The sequence below is a fragment of the Euprymna scolopes genome, chromosome 21 (genome assembly GCF_053919585.1).
Source record: "Euprymna scolopes isolate OS-2025 chromosome 21, ASM5391958v1, whole genome shotgun sequence".
Taxonomy (NCBI): Eukaryota; Metazoa; Mollusca; class Cephalopoda; order Sepiida; family Sepiolidae; genus Euprymna; species Euprymna scolopes.
This window is the reverse complement of record NC_136502.1, coordinates 54292148-54317991: the sequence shown is the minus strand read 5'-3', so window position 1 is coordinate 54317991 and position 25844 is coordinate 54292148. Positions and strand designations below refer to the sequence as shown.

The window sequence follows — 25844 nt, the reverse complement described above, 5'->3', positions numbered from 1 at the left end:
AGGAGAGAAAGAGGGTGAAACAGGTGGAGAAGCAGGAAGTAGGGTTTTCATCATATTTCCACTACTACCCCATAAACACAATTACACAAGGCCACTGACAATGGCAGAACCCAACTCAATTCATCTCACCTCACCCACTTTGTGACTTTGGCTCCATTGTTTATAAAAATGATTGGCATATTCTTACGTGGTGACGCATATAGTGACTAAAATTTAAAACTATCTGAGAAGTAAAAACGTGTGTTCAAATTTTTTTTAACAAGAATTTCATATTATTTAAGTATTTCATTTTAATCATCAATAAAATCGTTTGATCTTTTCTGTTTCAACTAAAGTTTTCCATTGTGTAAGCAATATAGTATTAGGGTGTAGAGGTGAGGGGGGGGGAGAAGAGACCCAAAACCAACTGTCTGCTAGGTAAGATTGAAGTCACCATGTGACATGAGTTTTGTCTTATTTTTTTTACTCTAAAAGCAACACAGTTTAAAACATACATTCAATCGAATCAATTAGCATGTAACACTTACTAAATCAATAAAATTGTTTATGAAATTTGCACACAAAAATACATTTCTCGAATTATAAAGTACGGTTTGTGAGTACTTGTATATATATTTTCCCTAAGTCTTTAAATGTTTGTAAAATCAAGAGTTCCGTTCACATATTTATAATTACTATATTTTTGAAAACCTGAAATGAGACACTATTAACATGTTAAGATTAATTAATTGGATTGATTTCCATTGAACAGATACACATTTTTTTAATCACAGTTCAAAGTGATGAATTATTTGAAATGTTCATTTCTCATTTATTAAAAGGGCTTTTGTTTGAATATCACTTTTTTTATGTGCCATATTTTTCTGGAGCAAAAATATTTCAAGAGGTTTTGCTTTAAGACAATTTTTTTCAAACATTCTTTTTTTTTAATGGAGACAATTTTTTCAATCAATAGGAATACTTTCATATACTTAGAGAGACTTTTGTTTCAATCTCGTTTCATTTTGTAAGGGAATCACATTTTTCTTTTTTAAATCAAAGCGTTTTTCCTTCCAATATTTTCTTTTTTATTCAAAATTTAATTGACAGGAATTTTCTATATCATTTTTGTGCGCATGTTACATCTGCTTTAGTGGTACTTTCCTTACAGCAATTGGGACATTGTGAATCTTTAACCATGGATTAAATTGAGTGGGGGGGGGGTCGTCTAGCATTTTTTCTGCCCGAAATATATTTTAGGGATAGAAGAGTCGCTGTGATTTTTTTAACCGTGGATTTTAGACAGAGAGTTTCCTGGTTTTCAGGCACTAACATGACTGTATTTGTGATCGCTTAGTGATTCAGACTGATATTGTGTTTTGTGATAACGCAGGGTGTATACTGGTTTAACGTCAACAATATGTAACAACATGCTGGTAAACGGCACCAATATGTAATAGTTAACTGATGGGTTGGCTTCATTCCTATGCTATCCTGGTAATATGTAATACCATGTGTCAGTCACGCTAGTAACTGCTCAATGATTACAAGGAACGTTGTGGGAATGGCAACCAAATTATAACATGATGGGGTCGTCTAACACTATGTGTATAGTTACTTGGAAGTCCTCTTTAAAAAAAGTGAATGCATACCTGCAATTAGTGTAGTTTTCTTTTCCCGGGTGGTTCTCCATTCATCAAGGTGACCTCCTCCTGTTGGGTCATGGCTGAGAAGGGTGGCAGACCTCATTTTGATGTTTAAAGCAGATTAAACAACACACAACACAAAAAATACTACCTAAGTAGGCAAACTAAACACATGCCGATTAGAAAAGGAAAAATGTCATATTATATATATATATATATATATATATATATATATAATATATGACACTTTTCCTTTTCTAATATATATATATATATATATATATATATATATATATAAAATATATGACACTTTTCCTTTTCTAATCTAATATATATATATATATATATATATATATATATTTCAGTTTAAAATATCATTTTCGGATCAGATTTTTAGTATCAATATTTTATACAATCAAATCTTCGTATTAATTACAAGATCTATAATATAATGTTAATAGAAAAGAAATAATAGAGAAAACAACATGCATATATATATATATATATATATATATATATATATATATATATATATATATCAATATGTATTAACACATATTTGAAAATTCAAATTGGAAAAGATAGTCTCCCTGTGAGATGGTGTGTGAGTGAGATGGTATGATAGCAGTTTTGTGGGCGTTATGTGGCAGTGAATATTAGGATTCCATTCTTTCAGACTTTCGATTGACAATCATTTTTTGATGATAGAACATGTTCCAACAAGATTGATGTTTTAATCTCATTTATCCACACTTTATTAAGATGTTCATTATGATCTTCATAAAGTGGCCTTTTCACCAATATGTTTCTATATATGTATCACTAAACTTGATGTAAGAAAATAAGAATATTTTCATAATCTTCAAGAATGTTGCTTTCGTTTTTTTCTTTTAATTTTCATATGGTTTTGTTCTAGGCATTAAAATTAGGCATTCTACTAGATGCCAGACATTCATCCGTCATCTCATACATTTCAATCGAGATATTTTTGAAGATTCTTAGTCTTTATGCAATCGTTTATATCTATCCGCCATTTGATTCATAAAGTATATTTGCCAAATAGTTTTTAAAATTCTTTTTCCTGTAATTACTGGAATGATGGAGATTTTCATCAGATTCCAGTTACTTTTCAAGTTGTACATAAGACCTTGACATTTCATTATGCTTTCCATCTCGGCTCTGTTTTATGCAACATCTTTTAAATAAGGTTGCTTCTTTCTCCTTTTTGTCTCATACCACTATGTCAAGTTTAATAGCCCAGTTTTTTTATATGCATAGCTGTAGGAAGTGCATAGTCATACTAGATGGTGCATGACTCATTTTCAGCTACTCTTTTTAGTAAATTGCTGGAACTTCCTGCTACATTCACTTTTTAACTTTCGACATATTTGTCGTTAATGGAGTGTGTTAATATCTCCACTGTACGATATATTAACTGAACGATATATTAACGAACGAGATATTAACACACTCCATTGTGTCCTGTAGTATAATGTCTCTATTTCCTGCTTTTTGTTTTATTTTACTTCAGTCGAAGTTCTCAGAAATCAAGGGGCCCACTACCTGGGGCTAACACTTGAATTCTATATGAGATACATAGATATTCGAATGTTGCATTAAACTTCTTTATCTCTCAAACACTGAGTTAGTAAAGAAATTAAGAACATAGTTTTCCTCTTTTTTTCATAACCATTTTCGTACTATACCTTTCATTTTGGTCTCTTGGTCTTACTGGATTCCAGGACAAGAATTTATCAAGTCTGGTGGAGTGTCCAGCTTTGTGCTGTTACTTGAGGTAACATCACTTGGAGAAGATGCACCATTACTCGTAAAAGTTAATGTGGGTTAGCCATAGTGAGGAGATCTTATTTGGGCAGCAAATACGAAATGTGATTTTGAATATTTGGTCAGGGTTTACTTTTAGGGAAAAGTATCCTCATGCCAGGTTGTTCTGTACAGAGAGACTTTAGACATTTTTATCAGTGTGAATTTTCATATGTCTCATTAAAGTTGATTTCCAAGAAGAAGAATATTGACATATTTCACAAGAATATGGTTTTTCTCCACTGTGAGTTCTCATATGTAACACCAAATTATATTTTTGCGAACAAGAATACGGGCATACTTTACATGAATATAGCTTTTCTCCACTGTGTGTTTTTATGTGTATCAATAAACTTGATTTATGAGAAAAAGAATATCCACATACTTCACAAGAATATGGTTTTTCCCCAGTGTGAGATCTCACATGGATTATTAAATTAAATTTTCTGGTAAAAGAAGAACCACATACTTCACAAGAATATGGCCTCTCTCCACTGTGAGTTTTCATATGCGACACTAAATTATATTTCCGAGAACAAGAAAACTCACATACTTTACAAGTAAATGGCTTTTCCTCACTGTGTGTCTGCATATGTTTCACTAGACTTGTTTTCTGAGAAAAAGGATAGCTACATTGTTTGCAACAATATGGCTTTTCACCGGTGTGTGTTCGAATATGCGTCTCTAATGTGTATTTCCTTGTAAAAGAGGATCCACATACTTCACAGGAATATGGCTTCACTTCAGTGTGTGACCACATGTGTTTCTCTAATATTAGTTCATTTGAACAAGAATAAACACATATTTCACAAGTGTATTTATTGTCTTCACTGTGTGTTTCCATGTGCTCTGTCAGACTTGTTTCATGAAGGAAAAAACGTCACAAACTTTGCAAATATATGGCTTTACTAAAGTGTAATTTTTCATTGAATTTCTCATATTAAAAATACATTTAAAATGATGACTCACATTTTTTTATCAATGACTTATTTCCAATTATTCTTTTTGGTATATGTTACCAGGATTTTCTGTTACATCTTTTCAGCTTTTGATAGATGTTAACACAATCCGTCGTGTCTGTTCTTTATAGATGTATATTTTTAAGGATTGATTATTGTTCTTTTTCTATGTGAATGTTTAAACCTTTTATTAGAGTTTGACATTGTGTCATTTATCACATTTATCAGTTTGAATTCTTTTTGATTCTTCTATTAAGTTTGACAGTTTAGTCTGAAATCTTGTTATTAAGGTTTCTTCACTCGAATTTTTTATCAATATATATTTAATATAGCCTTTTCCATACAAGAACCCCATTACATTTATAGTAAATCTATGAAATAATGATCCATTCAAATTCAAACAGGAACATCTGTAAATAAAAATTAAATAAAATGAATGTTTATTATTTATATGTAACTATTCCCTTAGTTTATTACTATAAGTTTTATTTGTTTGAACTCAAAACTTCTTGATGAATACACTTTAAAGGGTATACTTGGTATATGAAATGACATTTTCAATTAGCACATAGCCTAGATGATATGGACATTCATTATGATATACTCTACAGTAAAATATACATAGACTTTAATGGTAGTAAACAATAGCAACTTGTGACTAAGATTAGTGGAGGTGCTGCCTAAGAAAAATTTTGCATATTGTTTTAATATTGTATAAAAGGAAAAGAAAATACATAATCTATACATAAACATACATACATATAAAAATATACAATAACTTTACAGAATCTTAATTAGAACTAAATATTTTATTGTAATTCATTCATACTTTATTTGAAAGTAAACTTCATTCTTATTTTAATTTTCGATAAAAGATTTATAATTTTCGCCTTGACCTCTGAATGAGTGCTAAATACTGTTTTGCAATTCAAAGTGCTGCAAGTGCATTTTGTCTCTCAGAACTCGTAGTGCTCTTATTTTTTTTAAATTCTTTTCAGGGTTGAAAAACAACGTTCTGCTTCTGAAGTAGTCATAGGAATTGTCAAGAGGATTTTTATCAGTTTTGTAATTTAACTAAGAACATCATCTAAATTATTTTCCAAGATAAATTTCAGGAGCTCAATAAATTTGCAATATTTACTAACATCTGGAATACTATAGAATATTTCTAGCTCACTTTCAAGCTTTTTCTTTGTCAATCATGGGATATACCTTAGTGGTCATGAGTTAGCAGTGTCAGAAATTTCGTGAAAATAGTGAATAATTCCACCCCATCTTTCCAAGCTTATAACTCCTCGAAAAATGTAATTCAAGCCCTAATTTTTTTTTTCAATTAAAGGAGTAAGGACCAAGGTTTTATTTAAAAAAAACAAAAAAACAAAACAATGTGTTTTTTTTTTTTTTTAAAGGTTTTAAACTTCGGACTTTACAGGTAAATTTCTAAAAAGCTGATTTTTTTTTTGTTTTAAATTTGAATATATTATTTATTGACCTTTTCTCTTCAATTTGTGATATATAAAACTATTAAACATAAATTAATTATTTACTTTTTAATAGACATTTCAAAATGAGAGGCGTAAATTATTCGACCCCCTATCTTTCTAAGCTTATAACTTCTCGAAAAATGTAATTCAAGCCCTAATTTTTTTTCAATTAAAGGAGCAAGGACCAAGGTTTCATTAAAAAAAAAAAAAAAGACAAAAAGAAAAAATGTGTTCTTATAAAATAAGGTTTTAAACTTCGGACTTTACAGGTAAATTTCTAAAAAACTGATTTTTTTTTTTGTTTTAAATTTGAATATATTATTTATTGACCTTTTCTCTTCAATTTGTGATATATAAAACTATTAAACATAAATTAATTATTTACTTTTTAAGAGAAAGTTGAAAATGGGGGGGGGGGGCGTGAAAATGGGGGGCGTGAAAATGGGGGGGCGTGAATTTAAAAAAAACGTTTGTCTAAAATATTATATTCGGTTTATTGGAAAGAACATAAAATTTCACATTGACCCTGAAAATATCGTAAAAATAGAATCAATAGAAAAATTTTGATAGATTTTTAAAATTTAAAAATATTGAGTTTAAAAATTGAAAAATATTGAGTTCGGAAAATTCATTACTGTTTTAAAAAAAAATAAAAATATTTTTATTACTTTTAAAACAACTGTAATAGTTTATTTTGGAAGTATAATCCATAAAGAAAATAAATAACCCACTTTTAACAGAGAAATTACGAGATTTTTATATTGTATTCGCAGTTTCGTGTTAGGGGTGTCAAAAATTCCTACAAAAATTCTGATACTGCTAGTCATGAGTATCTTCCCTGTAGGTAATTCTTTCTTCAAACTAGCAAAGTTTTTTGTTGCACAATTTAGAAGCTGTTCTATAAATTATTAACTCCTCTGTCAATTCGAAAACACATCCTATAGATTGGTGACCTTCTGACTTGGTGATCTTCCAACTTATAAATTCAATGCAAAGTTAAAAATGCGTAATTATAAAAACAGTTTTATTTATAATCACATTTTCTTATATGAAAATTTTAAATTAAAATACCTTTTTGTAAATAAAATTCATATTAAATAAAATAGTAAAACTTTTAATATTGCCCTTGTATAGGAGCAAATAAATTCTAAAGTTTTTTTTATATATATATATATAAAGTAAAAGATAAAAAATTCTAAAATATATATTTTATATTTTTTGTTTGTTCTCTAATAGAAAAAAATATAAACATCTTTTATTCTATAAAGTCTACAAAAGAAATTGTAAACAAAAGTTTAAATAAATAATTTTAATTAAAAAAAAGTTTTGCATATTGTCTACTTTCGTCTTCTAACAAGTTAGATAGCACTTTTAAAAGCATACATATTAAAAAAAAACAAAGAAACATTTTTATTTAAAAGCAGCTTTTATTATATGCACAATTTAATTAAAAAACATTTTGTAAATAAAACATCCTTTTTAAACAGTAAAATGTTCTTAAAAATATTTATTTCTTTTGGCAAGGCTTTACATTGTATTTTCTGGTATGGTTAAGCTAAGTGGTGTTTCATCAATAATATTCAATGGTAAGCAAAAACCTTAATCTAAGACAAAAATCATCAGTTTTCCTCTTGACTTTCTCAGTGGAAATATTTTCAGCAGAGTATGACCCTGAATTCTACACTATATAAGCACAGCACATGCAGAGTCCAAATTTCACAAGCATCAGAGACAAGATGCGGTAGTTCTCCATCAGTATTTATAAACATGTGTAACTATGATAACTATGAATTTCACAGTCCCATGAAAGCTTTCCTTTTTTGTTTACATGAATTTGGGGATGGTTACCGACATTAAACTGAAGGATTTAAAAAAAAAAAGATATCACAATAAGAATATCATATAATTGGCGTTAAATTTGAACTCAACCTCAGATCAAGTCTCAAACTCAAATCCAACTGTTCTCTTCTCTCTGCACTTTCCACACTGACAACCAAAATAAAGAAGACGGCTCTTTTATAGAGAGACCCAACCACATCTCATTTGCATACACCCTCCCCTCTCTCGTCACATCACGTGATTTTCAGTCCATAAATACCAGGGGGCGGCCATTTTTATTTTCTCTTTTTTTTCTTTCCTAACACAAGCTGCACGATGCATGAGGTAAGGTTCTTTACTTTTAACCACAATAATAATTATGTATCGAGCCATAAAAATGTAGTGCTTGAAACATATAAACTCGATTATTGATGTGTGGGCAAAACCTAGGGAACTGATTGCACAATAAATTTTGTGGGAAAAAGGTGGAGTCTGAAAACAGTATTTCATTTAATTTGATTCAATTTGCTTATTTGAATCTTACATTGATGATAGAAAAGTATTTGCACTTATATGGGAGTGACAATGAGAATAATTGTTATGGAATCACTTTCTCTGTTGCATTGTGAATCAGACAACTAAACTAACAAAATCGTGGTAATGAACTGAAAAAAAGGACTTCTAATCCTTGAATTATTGCTCTTTTTTCCAACACAAAGAATTATAAGCTATCTACATGCACACACACACACACACACACACACACACACCATTATGTACCTATGTATATAACCAAATCTAAATGAATAAGAACATGTTTGCATGCTGAATGAACAATTAATCAAAGAAATTTTTGTTGATTATTTTTATAGGATTTTTTATTCTCTAACCCATGTTTCTGGATGGCAGGGTTCACGATGAATAATTGACAGGAATAAGGAAGGACGTTTGTAGTGGTATTATGAATTTTGAGCAAAATGTAATAACCTTGCTAGCATAGTCTGATGTGTAACAATATTGTCAGAGTGAAAACGTGATATACAATTGTTCCCAAATACAAATTGTTTATATTGAAATATGTCCCTGCATGCTTCCACAAAAATTTGATTTTAATTAAATGTCTTAGTAAACAAAAACAACGTTAAATAAATTGGTCCTTGTCCAAAATTGATTTTACATTAAAAAAAAAAAACAAAAATCAAAAAATATGTATGATATACGTAGCCGTAACGAAACAAAAATATATTGCCAAAATTACATAAATTGATCAGGTAGTTTTATTTTTTATAAAATCATTTTAAAGCAATTAATGGGAATTTGTAAATAAATCCAATAAGTATAAATTATTGTTGAGTTATCTCTCTTTGTTTCTCAAGATATTTTTCAAAATAACTGGCGAGACAATCACTTCTTGAGCACTCATAAATTTGATTTACTTATTTAAAAATAAATCTACTTTTTTTTTTGGAATATGGGTAATGTCGCTACATAGGGTTTGCGGGTGATATGATAAAAATAAGGCCTTCAAAATGTTGCTTATCTTAAACATTATTGAATAAGGAATCATTTTGTGTAAAAAGTTCATTATTTTACCCATTGAAACTAGAGAAATACACATTCCATGAATAAAAATCAATATGACTGTACAGTTGCCATTTTATTGACCAAAATGTTTTTACTAAAACATTTAATAAGCCTCGATCTTGCAATCAAAAACCAAGATTGAGTCAAACAGAATGAATCAACGGGATTTGGTGAATCTGTTTGATTCGTCTCTTTATGAATTTATGTGGAGAGAGCGAGTGGCACAAATAAATTTGATTAAATCCTTTGCTGCATCCACGTGCATTTATTCTGCATCAATTATTTTACATTTTTAATTAAAACTAAATTTTACTTAAAAATAAAAGTAGCTTAAAAGTTGCTTAAATGATTTGTCATTCTAAAATATAGAAAAACAATTTCATTTAAAATAAAAATTGTGGTACTCATGCAGAGAGTGATCCGTGCTGAAATGATAAAGTTATTATTTAAAAAGCCATTCTTAACATGGGGAGGGGAGGATGTTTGTACCTATTCTGTACTTTAACTTTACAATCGAATAAAAACCATATCATAAAACTTTAATTAAACTTGAAAATACGATTTAAAAAATAGCGCGGATCACTCTCTGCATTAGCACCAAAATTGTTTAAAAGTTATTTAACTTTATTTTTCATGTTTTTTCATTGTTTTATTCTTAGAATATATTCTACATAAGTAAAAAAAAAAGTTGTTTAAATTGCCATGAAATGCACGTGATGACGCAAAGGATTTTGCTGAATTTATTTGTTACATTCGCTCTCTCAACATAAATTCATAAAGATTCAAACTAAACAAATTCATGGAAGTCCCGTGGATTTGTTTCCATTTGACTCAATCTTAGTTTTTGATTGCAAGGTCAAGGCTGCTTTTTAGTCAAACTGTCGAAAAAAAAAAATGGGTTGAAGGGTGACACTCCAAGGTGAGCAGGCCAACATCAGGGTTACAAAAAAGAAATACTCTTTTAGCAACCTCCCAACTGAGTCTGATAACAACAGTATGAAAAATTCCTGCCGGAGCAAGTCAAACAGCCTGGTCGCCACAATAACTGAAATTCAACTGGTGAAAGAATGGAAGAACCTCTTTTATAGGTTTTAAACCACCTGGCCCCCCCCCCCTGACCATAAACCATTTGCTATGCTTCACTCATGTGGGTTCCTTTATCCCCCGACGGATGGACTCGCCCAACGTAAGCATTACCCCTCTTATATATTTTTTTTTTTACACAACAAAATGGGAACTGTACAGCGATGTTGATTTTTTATTCATTCAATCTTTACACAATGTAATTGTGTATTTCTCGAGTTTCGATGGGTAAAATAAATTAACTTTTTACATGAAATGACCCCTCATGTAATAATGTTTAAGGGTTTTGTATTACTGTACACATAGATTTGTATTACTGTACACATAGATTTGTATTACTGTACACATAGATTTGTATTACTGTACACATAGATTTGTATTACTGTACACATAGTTTTGTATTACTGTACACATAGATTTGTATTACTGTACACATAGATTTGTATTACTGTACACATAGTTTTGTATTACTGTACACATAGATTTGTATTACTGTACACATAGATTTGTATTACTGTACACATAGATTTGTATTACTGTACACATAGTTTTGTATTACTATACACACAGATTTGTATTACTGTACACACAGATTTGTATTACTGTACACATAGATTTGTATTACTGTACACACAGATTCGAAAAACTTGTCAAATAACAAATATATAACGAATAAACGTTATCAAAAGTGAGATAAGTTACTTTTCTACCTAATTGGATATTTTTTAGTGTTTTTACTTTACTGTATGTAAAGTGCTCATTCAGCTCGAAAAAGATAGTGTTTACCGATGTATTTGAAAAATGCAAATGGCGACGGACTCTGTGTTGAATATGTAAGTTTTGGAAAATGAATTAAAACTAAAAAAACTGTACAAAATACTGTTAGAAACCCACCGAATATCTATCAGCTTATTACAGTAACATATATTGAGTGGGTTTCTAACAGTATTTTCTATAGTTTTTTAGTTTAAACTCATTTTCCCAAACTTACATATTCAACAGAGTCCGTCGCCATTTGTATTTTTCAAATACATCAATAAACACTGTATGTTTTTTGAGCCAAATAAACACTTTACATTTAATAAAAGCACTAAAAAATTATCCAGTTAGGTAGAAAAGTAACTTATCTTGCCTTTGATAACATTTATTTGTTATATATTTGTATTTTGACAACTTTTTCGAATCTATGAATATAATAATAGCATTACAAGCGTATGCTGTATTTTCGTGGACAGCTGCAATATCACTTACCTAATGTGCTTCAACAAGTCATATCTTTTTTATATGTTGGTCAATTTTTAAAAGAATTACATTGCTGAAAAGAGAATAGAATAAGCATTCCAATGATGTTAATTTTTTTTCTTTTATGCGTGCAATATTTTTATGCTCCAAGTTAAAAATGAAAAAACGGTAAAAAATTATGACAGCAAAAAGGGAAACAGTTTTTTCAATATTTACATTTCATACATTACATTTGGATACATATGCGCAGGTTAAATTTGATTGGATATGGCTGAAATTTTACAGGCTATTTAAACAAAGAAGTCCACCTCTACTGGTGTTTGATTTTTATTTTTACGACCATAGGAAGCAAAGTTACGACAAATCGGTATATATCATCCATTTTCATATAGATAATAGTTTCAGAATTATTTTCATGTATAATATGTAAATATTTGATAATTATTAATTATGCAGAAATTTCTTTACAATTTTATCTTTTATAGAAATTCAAACCGCTTAAGGAGAAACGATGACAGCGATGGTTAGCGTATTAGCGAGTTTGTATTTTCTTAAAAATAGAAAGCTATTTTTTCTGCTTTCAAAACGAAAGCAGAAAAAAAAGTTTCATTTTTTATTCTGGGTTTGTCAATTAAAAAAAAAATTATCAAGTTTTTCAAATTTGATTTCCAAACAATACTATTTTGTTGTTAACGCTTGTAGTACACATCACATGTACTTAAAAGCATAAAAAAAACAACAAAATGTACTAAGTACATACGTTTGTTTTTAGTGGTAAAAAAAAAAAAAATAAAATATATAACAAATAAAAGGTATGTGTGCACTTATGCTACCATGCTGAACTAATAATGTTATTATTTAGAAACCCATTCTTAACATGGAGAAAGAAAGGGTGTTTTACTAACTATTCTGTACTTCCACCTAACAATTAAATAAAATATATCGTGAAACTTGAATTTATTTTTAACTTATTGTCAAGACCATTTTTTTGAATCTGTAAAACAAACCCGTTTTTTTTTTTAACTGAAGATATCTAAATAATAATAATTAGGCGGTTCGATAAAGAATTTCATTGTGATGCATTTTAAAAATTTTTACCTTGTTTCCACCTCAACAGTTTTCTTTAAAATGACTATCTTTTAAGGTTTTCGGGTATGCTGAAAATGAATATCGCATTTAAATTTTCCGTAAATAAGTAACTTTCCGGATATTAAGCAATGTCATTTCTTATGTTATTGCTGGTGGCCATCTTGGTACGTATGTTTGTACATAGTTTCTCGGAGTTAGGTTTGCATGCTCTCGCGTACCAAGATGGTCACCAGCAATAACATAAGAAATGACATTGCTTAATATCCGGAAAGCTACTTATTTGCAGAAAATTTAAATGCGATATTTGCTTTTGTTTTCAGCATACCCTAAAACCTAAAAAGTAATCATTTTAAATGTTAAGGTGGAAACAAGGTAAAAAATTATCATTTTATTTCTTTGTTTTGCACGAGCCTTTTTCTCACACAAAAACATGCATTCACATCTCAAGCTATATTACTTGTCATATACATACGCGCACACAAACATACGCGCGCACATCCACTCACGTACATATATTCACGTTTGTGTATATACACTCACATTCACGTGTATACACACACATGCTAACATACACACATACGCGCACACGTACGCACACATGGGCAACGTCACTTCCCCTTTCAAAGGAAATCCACACATGCGCAAAAGACCACCGGAAACAACCATAAAAGCAAGCTTCTTTGTTTTCCAACTCGCCTTCTGAGGTGAGTGGTCTACGGACCAACAGCGTGCCCTTTTGGCAGGCGCCTCATGCCACTTGCTACTATATGTGGGGCAAAAAGCTAACAAGCAGTATGTACACCTTATACACTTTCTATCTCCATAACCTGGATTGACTTTCTCTCTCTCTCTATCTACAACTTGTGCAGGAGAACAACTCCACGTAGCTGACTGCTAAAATGGCGCACAGCTTAACCCTCTATCTTTTTCTTTGTCTACACGCTGGACTATCATTCCCATTTCCACTACATTACTCACTTCTCTTCCCACGCGCGAACAAACGATAGTGACCCGAACGTGAGATGAACACACATTTCCTTTTCTTTCTACACCACCAGTCCCGCAACAAACAATGGTTACACCCGTGCGGACATGAACACGTGTTATACCTAAAACATTCATTCTTTCAACAGTAAATAAACAACACGTTTATCTTATCCAGCAATTAAATTTTTGTTTCCTTCATTCCATTCGTTTCATTATTTTCTTTTGTAACGGGATTAGGATATATATATCCTAGTCCTCTACAGTTTACATAGTTGAATTTTCAGTAAAACAACAGAATAGAAATGACAAAAATTACCATCAACTCGTGAATATATAGTTGTTGCTTATCAGGATTCCTGGTATCCTGGTATTGTGAAAGTTACATCAACGATTTATGGTTACATTTCAGAAAATAGGACTATATTTTGGGCCAGATAGAAAGGATTTACAAAATTGAAAATTGGACTGGTCCCCAAATGCATAAGTTCTGGTTGACTATGGGAATTTCCATCTTTTACAGAAATCCAAAATCTATATGAAAAATTTTCTTTGATTTATTTCTGAGATTCATATCTACTCATTTTTTTTTTCTTTGAAGAGCGTAGTAAATACCGGCCATGAATGCTCTTTAGGCATTCAATGGCTACACCCAGGTTAAGCTCTTGTTTGGTGAGGAGGCAGGAAAACGCCTACTCTCAATAAAGCTATATTTAAATACAACTATAATACTTAATTTTGTTCATGAATAGACACCCACTGTATGATACCATGCGCCAGTTGAAAAAAATTGAAATTTGTACATCTGAATTTATAAGTCATGACTTATGGTAAAGAGATACATCAAATTTGACTGCATAACCAGAAAAAAGCACACAATTTTACATAAGAGTGCCAAGTTGAATGGGAATAGCTTGAAAAATAAATAAATGGTGGCGAAATTACCGAATTTCTTGAAATGTTGAGGTCCGTAATTTAGCCCACTATTTCTAAAGAAAAATGTCCACGGAAAAGCCTAAATTTTGGCACTTAAAATTATTATAACTTTCGAACTACTGATGGTATTTGCATAATTCAAACGGTTTTAAGCATCTTTTACATAGCTCTTTTCATTCAAGTTGATAAAATAAGAATTATCTAAAAAGAAAAAATCAACTTGTATTACTGTACACATAGATTCGAAAAAGTTGTCAAAAAAACAAATTTATAACAAATAAATGTTATCAAAGGCAAGATAAGTTTCTTTTCTACCTTACTGGATACATTTTTTGTGTTTTTATTCAATGTAACATGTTTATTCAGCTCAAAAAGCATACAGTGTTTACCGATGTATTGGAAAATTCAAAATGGTGCCCGACACTCTCTTTAACACGGTAAGTTTTTTGTTTTTTTTTTACATGGAGGTCACCACTTATCAAGGCCAGGAAGCCACTCAGGGATAAGGGTTATTGCAAGTACAGTACATTAGTGTGGAGATTTGATGAAGTGTTTACTTAAGGGGGCGGTTCATTAGGAATTTGTTAACGTTGGACTTCAAAACATCCAAGTTGTAGTCAGGTGGGAAGCAGGCAGATGGAACAGAGTTCCACAGGCGTGCAGTTCTAAGAAAGAAGCTTTGTTCATGGAATCCACGTTTTGATTTAGGCACAGATAAAGAGTGGGGGAAATTTTTCACAGTGGATTCAGCTAGACGGGTGTTTTTCGTGAAAGATCGGCGAGGGAGGGACCAGAGATTGGAGTTCAGATGAGCACCTGCCATGGGAATAACGATAAAACAAGGATAGGCTCGCAACGTCTCTTCTGTGGGAGAGATGTTGCAGGGTAGAGAAAAGGGCCTCCCCCACTAAGCCACAAAGTCTATTTTGTACTCTGTCAAGGCAGGATAGGCTGTTTTTAGCAGCTCTTGCCCAGATATGGCAGCAGTATTTCATCCTTGGACGTACTTGGCTTTTATATAGATAGAGAATTGCATCAGTAGTGAGATATCTTCTGGAACGGTAGAAGGATCCCACCATTTTTCCAGCGACCTTGGCAACAGACTTGATGTACGTGTTCCATTTCAGATCAGGAGTAAAGGACAAACCCAGAAGCTTATCAAAACACGGGGCTTCTCCTAGACGAGAGCCATCCATTTCAATTGATGCCAGATGGGGATCAGAGTATTATGTAAAGATAGAAGTTTGGTTTTAGATGCATTAAAGGTAACCAGCCACGACTTCCCCCACTGAACCACGTGCTCGAGATCAGAGGAGAGAGAATCAGAGAGAACTTTGTCATTTACAGCCTTTGATGTGTTGCCGTAGATGGTCATGTCATCAGCATAGAAATTCAGGAAAAGATGTTATAAATTATAAAGTAGACAAAATACTGTTAGAAATTCGCTCATTATATGTTACCGTGACATAAGTTGGCATATATTCGATGTTTTTTTAATAGTATTTTGTCTAGTTTATTATTTATAACACCTTTTCCCAAACTTATCATGTTAAAGAGAGTGTTGGGCGCCATTTTGAATTTTCCAATACATCGGTAAACACTGCATGTTTTTCGAGCTGAATAAACATGTTACATTGAATAAAAACACAAAAATATATATCCAGTTAGGTAGAAAAGTAACTTATCTTGCCTTTGATAACATTTATTTGTTATATATTTGTTTTTTGACAACTTTTTCGAATCTATGTGTACAGTAATAATACAAACCCCAACTTGTAATGCTAATAGTAATACAAACCCTATTTGAGATAAGCAACATTTGTAATGCCTTGTTTTTCTCATATCACCCGTCGTAAACATTATTTAACGGCATTACTGCAATGATATTTTCGTTTTGTCACGGTACGTACATCATAGAGATTTTTCTATGTTTTTGTTTTTATTTTATGACTATAATTCTGGGAAAGAACGCAAATAACATTAAATAAATTTAACCACCTCAAATAAAATGATTTCATATTTATTTAATGGTAGATGTCTAGCAAATAACTTTTTAAAAACTTTTTATCAAGAGCGGAATCAAGATGTTTATTGATTTGAAAAATGAATATATTTATTTAAATATTTAAAATTATTTATAATTATTGAACAATAAGAACGTGGAAAAATCTTACCTTTCATCCAAGGAAATTGCAATGTGTTAAAACAGAAAGAACTAGAAAACGGGATGATTTCTTTTTCTTTTCCTCTCACATTTATTCGGTTTGTTGGGATTTCTTTCAACAACCAACCACATTTCAATTTTGTGTGCCTAATGCATTAAAAAAAATGAAATAGATGAAAATTGAAACGAATATAAATTAAAATATGAAAAACACGATTTAAACGTGAAATCGTTTAAAGACAAACAATGAAAGGTTAACAGGGTGCGGTGTTCATTGTTATTTCGCCACCTGTGTAAACAGTTCCGTTCATTCGTTACGCGTGGAGACACGTTTTGGTAAAATTTTGTAACGACACGGATGTCAAGAGAAAAGAAAACAAAGTTGCTTTTTTTATTTTTATATACAACAACGAAATACTTACTTACACTAAAAATAACTTTTATATTCTTATCTCTTGTATAAAACTTTTTGCATTAGCAGAATTCTGTTTTTATTTTAGACGGCACTTGCTACCTGGTGACCATTCTATTCTTTAAATCTTTCAGTTATTTCCATTTTACTATGCAAACAAGAGTAGTCGTGAATGGGTGGAAATCTGAAGCTCATAGTATCAATGCTGTTATCCCTCAGGGTTCCAGCCTGGACCCAAAATTCTTCCTGTTCATTAATGATATCCCAGATCACATTTGTAGCAAGTTAACAAAATATTTACTATAAGCGGATCAATGCCCTCTGTGCCAAAGTGATTCGGCCGCACTGACCATTGCATTGATTTTAGCCGTTCCCTTAAGAACTTTGTTTTTAGCCCTTTGGGATCTCAGCTGCTATTGACAGATGGGACGCCAGCAAGCAACCTATACAGCCCTCTCTCACTCCCTCCCCCCACTGCTACTTGTTGATGACAGCAGTCTGATGGCAGATGACACCTTAAAACAGACATTTATACTTTCTTTCTTTCTCTCCAGTCTGAGATACAATCTCGCCTTAAAAAAAATAAAAAATAAACCCTTGGTTGTTGTTTTGTTAAAAGCAATGTCGTTTGGCCTTGTGTTTATTTAAGTAATTATTAGGAGAGAAATGCACTACATTTACCTCCTATACATTCTTAGATCATTTGTAGACGACACCACAATCTATGGCAACACCTTAAAGGCCGACAATGACAAAGATCTTTTGGAGTCTTTCTCTTCTAATCTTGAACACATGTTACAATGGGGAAAAGGTGGCTGGTTAATTTTAATGCATCTAAAGCCAAGCTTCTATTTTTTCATGATAATCACACACACTGTTAGTAGTGGAAATTTTGTAAATTGGATTATTTAAGGTGATGAACCTATCAGAAAGAAATCATTAAATAATCGAGAAGACATTTCCAGCTATATCATAGCTGGAGATCTTGTGAAGGAGACCTTTATGCCATACTCTATCAAAGGCCTTTGATATCTCAAAAGCAATTGCCCTAGAAAGGAAGCCTCCATCGAGAGATTCACTAATCCTATTTAATAAGATTCTGCTCTATTTGTCAATCTTTATTCGTTGATTAAACAATGATCAAGATCTGAAAATAACAGAAACAGAAACTGCGATAAGTACACACGTGACTAATAAACAAATATGTATACATGTACCATAATTGTCTGATAATCCTATATCTCCCCTCCAAGTCTTTTAGTAAGGAAGCCATATGTATGTTGGTGTGATATGCTAGACTTACTGATTGAAAAAGACATATAAAACTTGAAAACAAAGAAACATATGGAAATGTTGGGTATAGTGTAAATGGGTAGATAATAGGAAGTCCTGGTTGATTCCACTGCACGTAGGAATCAACTGATGTGCACTAAGAGTGCATGAATGTCATTTATGTGTTTTTTCACATAACAAAGTCCTTTTGCCACTCTGGGGCATGTTTCACATGCCTGGAGCGTCTCGGCGGAGTAGGTGTAGCCTCAACTGTTGGTGACGGGACATGATCCGTTTCAATTGTTTCTTGAAGTTGGTGGTGCGAGACATATTTTGCTTTAACACAATTGATCGATTTCGTTAATTTTTTTTTACAGACTTATTTAAAAAAAGCTGAACTATATATAAATTGAAATAAAATAATATAGAAAAAAATCATTTTTATAATACCACGCGATCTTATCAGAATTTTTTTTTTTTTTCGAAGGAGGGATTATGGCCTCGGTTTTTATGGTAGGATTAGGGGTAGGAAGGACGCCATAGAGGTCACAACAAAGAATACATGAAATGAACAACGTTGGAAGTGTGTAGATTCTGACTCCATATAATTAAAGACAGACGAATATTGAAGGTTGAGAGCCGATTTTATTTACTACTAACAACTTGTATTAAGAGAGGCAAAGTGTTCGTAGGATGGAATGTGATTTAATGAAGAATAGATTGTCCGATGGAGATATTTGACAGTTTGTATTATGGTGAAATCTTTGTAGAATGTTTGCAGGTATGTACGATTTAACAAGGAATAAATGTTCGTAAAACGTTTGTAGGTATGTATGAATTGACAAGGAATGAAAGTTCGTAAAATGTTTGTAGGTATGTATGAATTGACAAGGAATGGATGTTTGTAAAATGTTTGTAGGTATGTATGAATTGACAAGGAATGGATGTTTGTAAAATGTTTGTAGGTATGTATGAATTGACAAGGAATGGATGTTTGTAAAATGTTTGTAGGTATGTATGAATTGACAAGGAATGGATGTTTGTAAAATGTTTGTAGGTATGTATGAATTGACAAGGAATGGATGTTTGTAAACGTAACTTATCTTTTGGACGATGGATGTGGTAGGGGTAGGCCGGTCATCCTGCTGTCGGTGATGCGTGTCCTGGCTTGTAACTGGAAAGCGGGTGACTTCTTTCATCAGCAGCTAGCAGCCTGGCGTCTTCGTCTTCTTTTTCCTCCTCTCACTTCTGGTTCCCTAAAATCCCTCGTTTTATAGTGACAAACCGGCTCCCAGTGACTGTGATATTCGAGGTGTTTATTTTAGGTGCGGAGCTCTGCCATTGGTCGATAACTATTTTGTGGTTATCCTATTTTTTTCTTCCCAAGCGGAAGCGATGCGTGGAGCCATGTGCAAAAGACGATTTTTCATTTTGTCTCTCATGGTGGATACATTAACATCCGGTTCGCTGCTAATTCTCATCATGTTCCCACAGGATTCACATCTTAGTTTTTTTTTGTTTTTTTTTTACATATTAAAATATACTGGAATGATGAAATAAATATATTAATTTTGGAGTCACAAACGTTGTTGATTTATATGATTTTTATAGATTTTTCTGGTAGAAAACGAAGTTGGAAAATATTAAAATTATTTAAGTTTTACGAAATTTAAAAAAAAAATGATTTATTATTTACATTCAACAGTTTTTACCTGTAAAATTTCAAACGATTTCCGAAATTATTTTTTATTGTTAATGATTGAATTTTTCAAGGTTCATGAAAAAATAAAATGTGGTAGATTCGGTTTTAAAACTTATTAGGAATAAAGACAATCTTACTGTTAATAATTTAAAAAGAAATTTTGACGCTTCTACACTATTAGGAAATTACTGAATTTCACATGAAAACAAAGGTATCTACGTATTCCTCGTATTATTAAGATGATTATATCGAAAACTTACGAAAATCGATGGGGTAGGAAATTATTTATTAAAGAAAATAGAATTTGAAGAACACGATCGTGTTTTCTTTGCAACAAAAGCAATAAGGTGATTACACAAAGGTCCAACTGGTGAAGGTTCTTTCAAAGTCATTGTAATTAAAAATGTTAGGTGAAAGTCCGTCGTGGAATTAATGATGTTGAAATTTTAATAAAGAAATAATTTTTATTTATTATTTTATATACACACATTCAACATCTCAGCATTTAGCACTCTTTGACCGGCCGTTTGCAGGTCACTTTATCATCATCATCGTCATAATTCACTTCCAGCAGTCTACTATTCTCCCTCCCTTTGGAAAGGGGATGAGGAAGGGAGGAAGAAAGGGCCTTTGCTCATTTTCATCAGTTCGAAGATCACCTGTCTGCGAGGAGGAGGTTTTATTTCGTGCTCCGTCAAAGAGATTTGACGTTAAATTCGTCACGGTTTTTTTTCCTTTCTTTCTCCTTTAGAAAAAGATTTACTAAAGTTTCATTGTAATTTTGTTCCAGTTATTAACAAGTACAAGGTTTTATTTACTGGAAAATTAGTCCCAGTTATTAAAAGACAACAAGGTCTTACAACTGGAAAATAATTAGTCTCTAAGGGATTAACAGAAGAAACTGGCTGTGTTTTGAGAATTTCTTTTCTGCAAAGAACAGAAATTTATTTCGCCGTCAAGTCGAGCAGATTATCGGCACATGTGACCTCCAGGAAAAATTATTCAACTGAAGTTTCCTTCACAAAAAATATTCCATTAATACCAGAATTTATCCCGTGAATTATTTCATTTGTACATATAAAGCCTACCAAAGCGGCTTTATTGCTTTCGTTTCTTTCCTTTGAATTTAAAGGTATCTGAGCCTACACAAAGGAAAAATATTTTACCTCTTTCTCCCATTTAAGGTCAAAGAGACTTTATTTGTTTGTGATTCCTTTCGGAAAAGAAAAAAAATCATTTTGTAGAAATGGTGAACACTTTGTTAAAAGAAGGACTGAATTTAAACAAGGACTCAAAAGAACTATTTTTTTTTTGTTTTTATATGTTCTTTTCTTTCAGCCTTTCTTACAAGTAAAAATTGTCGTCTTTTTTGTATTGTTTTTTTAAAAATTTATTTTAAATGTTTCTTAAGGATTTCTTTAAAACCCTAGCTTTGGGAAATAAAGGCAATTAATAACTTTTTATTTTAATAAATTTGGATCATTTTAAACACATTCGGGTCTGTGTTTCTTTTGCTCATTTCTATTAGTTTCCTATTTCAAACAAATTTGCTTTAAATGCTTTTTCCCCATTTTTTCTTTCATTTTTGTTACCATGGAAAACGGATTTTGGTAACGAACCCAAAATTCCGTTAATGAGTTTTGAAGGTTATGAATTTAAAGTTTGTGTTTTTCTGGCGAAGTTCGCCTTACTTAAAATGTCCCATGAGGAAAGTAATTCGAGAAGAGAGTGATTTGTTTTTATTAATTTAGAAGATGTGCGGAATGAATGCGTGTGTGCACAAGTGATTTTTGAGTGTCCGCATGGCGTGTGTATGGTGGTGTTGACAGTATTAGCGGTGACAATGTTGTGAACACGAGGCATATTCTCGTTGAGTCGTCAAGGGGAGCTGAGAGGGAAGAAGCTGAAATCTCTCAGTAGACGACTGTTTTATACATTTTGGCCGGCTCCAGAAAACGATTGCTATTGCTGATATACTTTGGTTTTTGGAAAATCGTTAAAAAGATGATCTTAATTTTCCCATTGGCTAATTGTGTCACTTGATGGTGCTTTCAACTACGTCCGCCAAAAATATACTATTTTTACTTTTGTTGTTTGAGAAAGGTGTGTGGGTGTATTTGAAATTGTGCTGTTGCTGGCAAAACATATATTTTTGCAAAATGCGCGGGGAAAATTGAAATGAATAAAGGTTCGTTTATTTGCACACGTGTGTGTGTGTGTGTGTGTGTGTGTGTGTGTGTGTGTGTGTGTGACTGCACAATCTCAAGCCACGTCAGCATCTTCACAATTACGTAAGCTAATGTTCATATTGTCTGATCCTCCAACAAAGAAAAACAATTTTTTTAAAAATACATCTGCTTCTTCTTCGGGTAGTTTAGAACCAACTTCTGTATACATTATAGTTGGGAAAACTGAAGTAACAGCTATGATAGACACTGGGAGCACTGGATCCTTCATCTCGGAAGACTTTGTTAAGAAAAATAAATTGAAAGTACAACCAGCTACTGGAAGGGTACATATGGCCTCCTGATCACTTAATGCTTCGGTGAAAGAACAGTGTACCGTTAATATCGATTTACAAAGTGAGTGGTATGCTAACACAAAATTTGGAATTTTACCGGATTTTTGCAGTGATGTCATTCTCGGCTGAGACTTCATGAGGCAGTATTCTAGTGTTTCTTTTAACTTTGGTGGTCATAAGGGAAGTCTTCAAATCCCTAGCTCTGTTTCCTGCAGTGTACAGTCTGCTTTAGTAGAAACACCATCTCTTTTCACAAACCTTTCCCCGGACTGTAAATCTATTACCACTAAATCTAGGAGGTTTGGAAATCAAGATAAACAATTTATATGGTCAAAAATTGAGAAAATGCTCCGGGAAGGAGTAATTGAAGAAAGTACCTCACCTTGGAGAGCCTAAGTTTGAATAGTTACTGGTGAGCGTCACAGAAAAAGATTGGTTGTTGATTACAGTCGAACAATCAGTAGATTCACATCGTTAGATGCTTACCCTCTACTAAGGATGGATAATCTTTCTGCTGAAATTTCCAGATATAAAATTTCCAGATCCCTGCATTTAAAGAGTGTGTATCACCAGATACCCATTCGAGAGGAAGAGAAAATCTACACTGCCTTTGAGGTGAACGGAAAATTATATCAGTTTTGTAGAGTTCCATTTGGCGTCACTAATGGTGTCGCTTATTTCCAAAGGACGATGGACAGCATCATCAAGCAACATAAGTTGCAAGGAGGTCATGCATATGTTGACAATATAGTTATAGTCGGGAATACCCAAAAGGAGCATGACGAAAATCTTGCAAATTTTGGAAAGTTGCTCAGGTCCATAACCTGACTTTCAACGAAGCAAAGTCTATATTGTCAACTACCTCAATAGATTTTCTTGGTTACACAATAACACACGGAACAATTAAACCAGATGGTGAATGATCTACCTTTTCCGAAAGACAAGGCTGCTATGCGCCGAGTCATTGGATTATTTTTATATTATTCGCAATGGATATCTAAATTCTCTGAGAAAATAAAACCGCTTGTTAACAATGACTCTTTTCGCATCAACACAGAATCTAAGAAGGCCTTCAATAACATCAAAGACGAAATTGGAAAGTCTCTGATCTATTCAATAACTGAAGATCTTCCTCTAGTGGTTGAAACTGATGCCTCAAATACCACTATAGCAGCCAGTCTTAAGCAAGCTGGTCGACCAGTTGCCTTTTTCTCAAGGTCTCTTACTCACGCTGAACGCAAACATGCTTCCGTCGAAAAAGACGCGTATGCTATTGTGGAAGCAAAAAATGGTCACACTACCTATCTACCAGGCGTTTCATAATTGTTACTGACCAAGGAGCAGTGAACTACATGTTCAATTTAAAAAGACCCAGAAAAATTAAAAACAATAAAATTCAAAGGTGGAGAATGGAATTGGGATGCTACGATTATGATATCATGTATTGGCCAGAAAGAAAAAAATATTTCTGCTGACGCACTCCCACGAGCTTATTGTGGAGCCATCAATAACAAAGCTAAACTATCAGATATCTATATATCTCTCTGCCACCCGGGAATCACACGAATAGCACATTTTGTGAAAGTTCGAAATCTTCCTTATTCGATAGAAGAAATCAAGAAAGTGTGTGCCGAATGCCCCATATGTGCAGGATGGAAACCAAGGTTCCACTCTCCAAACTCAACCCCTCTTATCAAAGCTACTCAGCCAATGGAAAGACTCAACATAGATTTCAAAGGACCGCTCCCATCTACATCGAAGAACCGGTACCTACTAGTAGTAGTGGATAAGTACTTATGTTTTCTATTTGCTTTTGCTTGTGCAAATATAACTACTAATGTAGTAATCGAATGTTTATTCCAAATTTTTACAATGTTTGGGACACCCTCATACATCCACTCTGATTGAGGAACTTCATTTGTATCCAAAGACATACGGGAGTATCTCACAAGTTAAGGCATATCAACTAGCTGGACTACTCCTTACAATCCTCGAGGAAATGGATAATGTGAGCGATACGATGGCATTATATGGAAAACTATATCTATGGCTTCTAGTAAGCTCAAAGAATCACGGTGGGAAATTGTACTTCCCAAAGTATTACACTGAATCAGAGCCCTACTGTGTACTGCAACTAATGCCACTCCTTATGAGAGACTATTTTCCTACCAACGGAAGTCACTTAGTGATCATTCTCTACCCTCTTGGCTAACTGTACCAGGACCTGTATTACTGCGTCGTCATGTTCGGCATAGTAAATATGAACCCTTGGTCGATGAGGTAAAACTTTTAGAAGCAAACCCTCAGTACGCCCACGTGCAATCTAATGACAGACGAGAATCTACAATCTCTCTACGTGACCTAGCTTCCATTGGAAACTTGACTATCTAAAAAGATGACCCCAACTGAAACCTTGGTTCATCCAGAAAAGTCGAACAATCCTTGCGCAGAGAATAACTTAGCTAATCCAACTTTTACAGAAGAACAAAATACAACACCTGAGATATCTTCTCCAATGCCCATTGATCCTGATGCTGATGCTGATTTTTCCATTTCTGAACCTAAACCTTCCCCCATGGTACCTATGGACTTAGAGGAATTATCTCCCCCTCCTAAATATGAATGTCCAGGGACCCTAAGATGACCCTTACACGAATGTATCTCTGTTCTGTCTGTGTGAGGCTCTTGCTAGAATATGTAACAGGCAATAGATTGCCCTCCTCATCTGGTTGTAGCAGAGCTGCATCGATTCCATGTAAACTCGCATCACAGTGCATGTATATCGGTTTTCTAGGGTCAAAATAGTGGAGCAGGGACGTTTCAGATATTTTTATCTTTTTGAAAGCTTCCTGATGGTGAGGTTCCCACTGCAAAGCAGAGTCCTTGCGTAATAGGTCATGCAACACTGCTGTCTTGGAACTGAAGTCCTTGATAAAACGAGACAGGTATGTCATCATACCCAAGAATTGTTGTAGTTCCGTCTTGTTATGTGGTTCAGACATTTTCTGTAGGTCACGTACCTTCGCCGGGTCTGGTTTTAGTCCGGTGTGTGTGTACAGGTTTCCAAAAAAGAATATTTCATGGCATTTGATCTTGCACTTCTCCGAGTTCAAGGTAAGGCCTTCTTCGGTAGCGACCTCCATGA

At 32.8% G+C, this 25844-nt stretch overlaps 1 protein-coding gene and 1 long non-coding RNA gene across 2 annotated transcripts in view; both read right to left on the bottom strand.

The window, feature by feature from the left end:
- The window catches only part of LOC145242818 (uncharacterized), a 230279-nt gene that overhangs the window by 71525 nt on the left and 132910 nt on the right, over positions 1 to 25844 (bottom strand). The window lies entirely within an intron of this gene.
- On the bottom strand, positions 4250 to 17060 carry LOC145242372 (uncharacterized). Its single transcript, XR_013862719.1, has 2 exons — positions 16803 to 17060; positions 4250 to 4818 (listed from the first exon to the last, which is right to left on the bottom strand). It is a non-coding gene; the product is annotated as an uncharacterized LOC145242372 (long non-coding RNA).